At 38.3% G+C, this 5,771-nt stretch overlaps 1 long non-coding RNA gene across 1 annotated transcript in view; it reads left to right on the top strand.

Moving 5' to 3' along the window:
- Positions 1–5,530: 5,530 nt before the first annotated feature.
- Positions 5,531–5,771, top strand: part of LOC116981046 — a 10,396-nt gene continuing 10,155 nt past the window's right edge. The window contains exon 1 of the long non-coding RNA XR_004414147.1: positions 5,531–5,771. This exon is cut by the window's right edge and continues 82 nt beyond it. This is a non-coding gene — a long non-coding RNA (uncharacterized LOC116981046).

Here is a 5,771-nt window from a genome sequence, read left to right as displayed (position 1 = left end):
CACAGCAGTTTATTGCTATCCAACTTTCCTATTCATTCCTTACACGCTTAGGAGCATTTCACAGAAACCACTTAACTTACAAACCCATGTGTTTTTGGGTTGTGGGAGGAAACCAGAGCACTCAAAGGAATTCCATGCAGTTACAGGGAGAATATGTAAACTCCACACAGATAACGCCCAAATCAGGATCAAACCTGGGTCTCTGGTGCTGTGTAATAGCATCTCAACCAGCTATGTCACGGTGCCATCCCAAATGACCTTCCTTCCATCGTAATGTCAAAGAAGGTGATATTTGTTGATGATTGCACAAAGTTTGTTCTATATGCAATTCCTCAAAAAATCAGACAGCCTATACCTGCATGTGACAAAAAGACAGGCAGAGTTCAGGTATGGGCTGAGTAGTGTTAAGTTGAATTTTTGTCACTAAAGTACTCTACAATGACCATTTAGACAATAGACAATAGGCAATAGGAGCAGGAGTAGGCCATTTGGCCCTTCGAGCCAGCACCACCATTCACTGTGATCATGGCTGATCATCCACAATCAGTACTCTGTTCCTGCCTTCTCCCCATATCCCCTGACTCTGCTTTCTTTAAGAGCTCTATCTAACTCTCTCTTGAAAGCATCCGGAGAATTGGCCTCCACTGCCTTCTGAGGCAGCGAATTCTACAGATTCACAACTCTCTGGGTGAATCAGTTTTTCCTCATCTCTATTCTAAATGGCCTACCCCTTATTCTTAAACTGTGGCTCCTGGTTCTGGACTAACATGAGATAGTCTAGGCTTTGGCCTTGTCGTCACTGAGATCCCTTGTATCTTGGTGGTAATCAATGATCAGTGACATTCAGAAACAAACTATACAATCTCTGAGTATGCCTATCATACACTTTTGCTTGCCTGCGTTCAGCCATGTAAGTGGATGTTTATTTACTGGTAGTGGAGGAGATTGCAGGAAGAAGTTACATGATCATTCATGGACCAAGAAGCCAAATGTCGATTCTGACAGTGTGCAATGGATTCAGTTCTAACCATTGAGATAGATCTTCTGAAATTCCAGCGATCTCCTGGGGGACCATGACACGTTCATCTATTCTCCCTATACCACCATCAGGTGGCATGGTAAACCTAGAGCATCCAGAGCAACATTCAGATGTTGGCCTGCATAATAATGGATGTTGTGATATCAGGTAACAGATTTAGAACCGTGGCTGTGCCCACAGGGTTAACATAGAGCTGGTCACCACATCTATGTTGGAAACGATGGATCACTAGATCTTGCACAGTGCAATATTGGAGAATCTATCTATGTAAACATCTTGTGCAAAGGAAGGGCAGACAATGCCCCAAGCATCTGCCTGTGCATGCAATCAGTCATCACTCATTATAGTCCTCATCTGAGTTCTTGGAGCAGAATTGTTGACAGACCCAGATCTCTGAGGAGTTGAAACGTTCCCCTTGCCCTAAGCACAGCAGCAGTAACTTGCCATTGTCCAATGGCGTGGCTGCTTTCTGATTCAAAGGCGGAAATCATCAGTTGGACGGATGGAATTTTAGAGGCGGATTTTAATGTGCTACAATAAGACATATTTAGCACTATCCACTGAGGATAACATTCTAGGGGTTATCATCCTTACCTTACACACCTGCAGGATTGATCTACCCTGTGTCAGCTGGTATTAGCTGCACTCAGTTAAACTATACCCTGGCTATGGCCCTCACCCACAAGGCTGACTAAAAATGTTGAGCAGAAGGAGCCAGAGTACTCCTTCATGTACTTGATACCAATGAGGCCAGGATCCTAATATCAGGGCAACTTAGATTCACTATTAAGGTGCAGAGTTCCATGGATCTTACTTAGCAGCACAAAGAAAGTCCTATGCTGTAAGCATGCTCTGTTTTATGAATTCCGTGAGGGAAGGCTAAACCAGGCATATTTCACAAATCACAAAGAGCTTATTCAAAGACTAAAGCTGAAAATTATCAAGAAGCTCCAGCAAAATATTCAATTTTGAAAGAAGCAGACTTTGCTTTTTATTGCGGGAAGTATGAATACTGCGAAGATGATTATCATGGGTTTAGGGGGCACAGATATAATGCAATGCAAAAAATGATATGATTAGGGTTATTTTTTTAATGAGATATATGGTTTATCTAATTTGTAAGAAGAAACTAACTATAACCACACAGTAGGTCATGTTATTAGGTCCTTTCTCATTTATAGGGAAAACTTGGTATTCTACCAGAAGACTTGTTTCCTCTATATAGTCAAATTTAATACTTTAATAAAATGGTATAGTATATTCAAACATCTTAACCAATAATCTCCAAAGGGCAATTCATGCATTTCATCTTTTTTTTCGAAAGAAATCTCTGCTTGGTGCCCAGACACAGAGAATGACTGTAAACTCAGCCTTTCATGGTCTGTATTCATTTAGAGCTTTCTGGGTCATGTTCATTTTATGCTGCTGCTGATGTGTTGTCAACGCTGAATACAGGAATTGTAGTTTAGGACCCACAGCTGTATGACTTACAGTCCTTGGAGTAACTGAAACCAGAAATGACTTCATCCCAAAAGTTTTTTTTCCACATAGTGCTGAACACAGTTATAAATTTAGGTGAAAGGTAATGCAAGTAGGAGACTCAACAATAAAATGATGAACAAAAACCAATGCAATGATATGAACTACATTCCACTTTCGATGAGTTACTAGTTGCAATACTATACCATTGGATTGTTAGATGGTAGATCAAGATAAGAAAGTATAAATTATTTTAAAGAAAGGCCAGGTTTCTCAGTGAAAAATGCATCGATTTATTCAAAGAATGCCATTAAATTGACCTATAAAATGATCTAATAGATCTCCATCAAACAATAGCATAATTTCATTCAAATTCCGTGCCCTTTGGTTTATACAACAGATTCAAAGTTTGCAAGGTTTTATTGCAGAAGATTTTGATGTGAATACAAGTGGGTTTTTAATAAAAGTGAAAGAACTATCTAACATTTGAGCAGAATATGAACTGCTGATGGATTGCTCTCATGAAGTATTTTTGTTCGAGTGCAGCTCTTCACTGTGAACAATCAAGCGAGGGAATTATTCCAGTCTTTGGAACATAAATTCTTGATCTTCCACCAACTTAACAAATGCAAGAATTAATTTTCTCTCAAGTTTTGTTGTACAAAGAGAGTCCGCAGTCCAGCAGCACATTTTATGCAATTAATTTAATCCCTAAAGTCCAAGCTAACTGCGGGACTGAAAGTTTCCAAAGATTAATACAGATCGGTGACAGAAACCTATCCTTTTAAACCTATGTGTTTCAAGCTAAATATGCATTTGCAATTAATGTAGGTTATTACTCATTAGCTTTTTGAGTGGAATATGAAAATGTAGGTGTCAAAATTAATAGAGCTAAACTGGAAAAAAAGGTGATTTCTATAAAATGTGAAACAAAGCACACAGCCAGAGCAAACATCGTGGTGTCATTTATTTAAGATATCACATGCGATAATACAAAGTAGTCAGGCTAATAGGCTCGTATATTTTGTCTGTTCTCAACTGTGTTACAATGAGTTCTAATAATCTCAGCCCATCATAATTAACATGGGGGTAGCAATGGGATTGGACGCTCTGCCTATTCTGGCACATTACAAATGAATTGAGTGTAGTTTGAGGAAGCATTGAGCTGGCTGCAAGGGAAGTAGTGGCAGCTGAACAAGTAAAGCAATTCTGAGATGAGAGGTTAGCAGAGAGCCAACCTCTGCTCACGAGGATTGGGGTAGCATGCCAGAAGGCGATTAATGGCACCATATCCTAATGAATTGATCCAAATTCCGTTTTATGAAGCTGGCTAAGTAGACAAGATATATATATAATGTCCAGTATAATTTTAAATCATTGTGAGAATCTTGTTGAGTATATGTGTTTTTGATTTTTTAATATTTTCGTGTTGGTTATTCTGACTTTGCAATTATCCATTAGCGATATGTGCAGGCCAATTGCAGAAGATTTCAAAATAAATTTGTATTTGGATATTGGCAATTCATAATTTTAGAATAAATATTCATCTAAGGGAGTACATTCCATATTTAGAGAGAGAATCTTTCTTCTGAAAAAAACGCTAAGTACAAAGATCAGAAGAACCAATTAAGATAGCAGTGACAATACAGGAGGTTAAGTATTTCAGTAAGTGTTACATATCTGATTGACATTTGGCCGTTATTTGAATTGTATATATTTAATTATCACCTAGTTTCATCTTTAAATTGTTTGTGGACACGGAGTGATTAACTCAGCGAACACTCAGCTAATTCACAATTAAATAGCTTCAAGAAGAATTAGGCACAACGCTGACTTTTCATACAAGAGAATTATCATTTGGTCAACCAACTCCACAGTTTGCACTTTAACGTGGTCTGCATGTGCCAACAAGCAGCACTCAGCTGCCAGAGGGCTACACAGAAGGTTAGTGATGTAGGTAAGATAGAATGTAAGTCCTTCGGGACCACAGGACAGGGAAAGAACCCAGTATGACTGCGTAATATCTCATAAACTACTTGGGACCCAGGAGTCTTTGTGCCAGCTATCTCCATTACTGTTGTGAGGATGCAAATTTGGCAAACTAATCAGCTGCACAGCTTCAGGCTGCTTCTGTAGCACCCCAATTCTCTGTTGTAAGTAAACCAATTGAAGTCTATTGGTGTGAGGCAGACAACAAGCCAAGTTCACATTGCTAAAAGGGTGCCTCAAACCAAAATCCAGGCTATTACATTTTTGCACGATTATATTGACGATGCACAGACTTAAAAGAAAATAAGGAATCCTTAAGGCAGGTTACAGGCTTCTAGAAAACCCACAAAGTAAGACACACATCTAAAACTAAGCACTGATTTTTAAGGAATTTGGGTGGGACCAATTAGTTACATGCTCGATGTATCTGAAATATAATTGTAAGTAAATATGGCATTTCTGCAGGGAAAATGTCACCAGTGTTTGAAATAAAAAGATCGAGACATTTTTATTTAAGCACTCCCTTGTTGCTTTTATTAACAGTAAGTTTAGGAAAGAAAACATTAATTAAAGCTCTTGAGAGGTTTTTTTTAACCAATAAGTAAAAATATATTACAACTTGAATTCATGGTGACTTCCTCTGAATTATTCAAATCAAAGCCTGACAGATTTGAAACACACACTTCTAAAGAACTGTGAAAAATTGTTGCTTTATCATTTTCAAAGAACAGCAAATGGCCATAACTTGTGATGATTGAAACATGTTGCGGCACAGGCAGGCTATTCTAAAATATTTCAAGCTCTGCACCAGAAAGTACATATAATTTGGCTGAAAAATGGCAGCATTTTGACAAGTATAAAGCATTTTTCACAAATTTCCTATCTAATTGTGCTTTTAAGCTTCAGCCTCTGTAATTTTGCAAGATGAGTTGTTCCAATGAGCAAACATATGGTAGGGGATTTGAAGCCACATAGCTGGAGTGCATCATAGACTTATCCCCTGTTTTACTGACACGAGTATCCACGGTTGAATTTGTCCACCCACCCATTAAAAAAGGGAAGAAAGGGGTGTAAGTGGATTACAACTGCCAATCCGGACTAAACAGAGAACAAAAACTATTAGAGGTTTTAAAAAACCTTGAGGCACTGAAATCATTTTTGTTTATTTGCTTTCCATGTTAAGTTAAATATCTGTCTACATTAATCATTAATGAACCTGTAGCAGCTTGCCCAATAAACCTTCCTTAATGAACAGCAGCGAGAG

The sequence above is a fragment of the Amblyraja radiata genome, chromosome 15, assembly GCF_010909765.2.
Source record: "Amblyraja radiata isolate CabotCenter1 chromosome 15, sAmbRad1.1.pri, whole genome shotgun sequence".
Classification (NCBI taxonomy): domain Eukaryota; kingdom Metazoa; phylum Chordata; class Chondrichthyes; order Rajiformes; family Rajidae; genus Amblyraja; species Amblyraja radiata.
The sequence above is the reverse complement of the archived record's forward strand: the minus strand, read 5'-3'. Positions and strand labels throughout refer to the sequence as shown.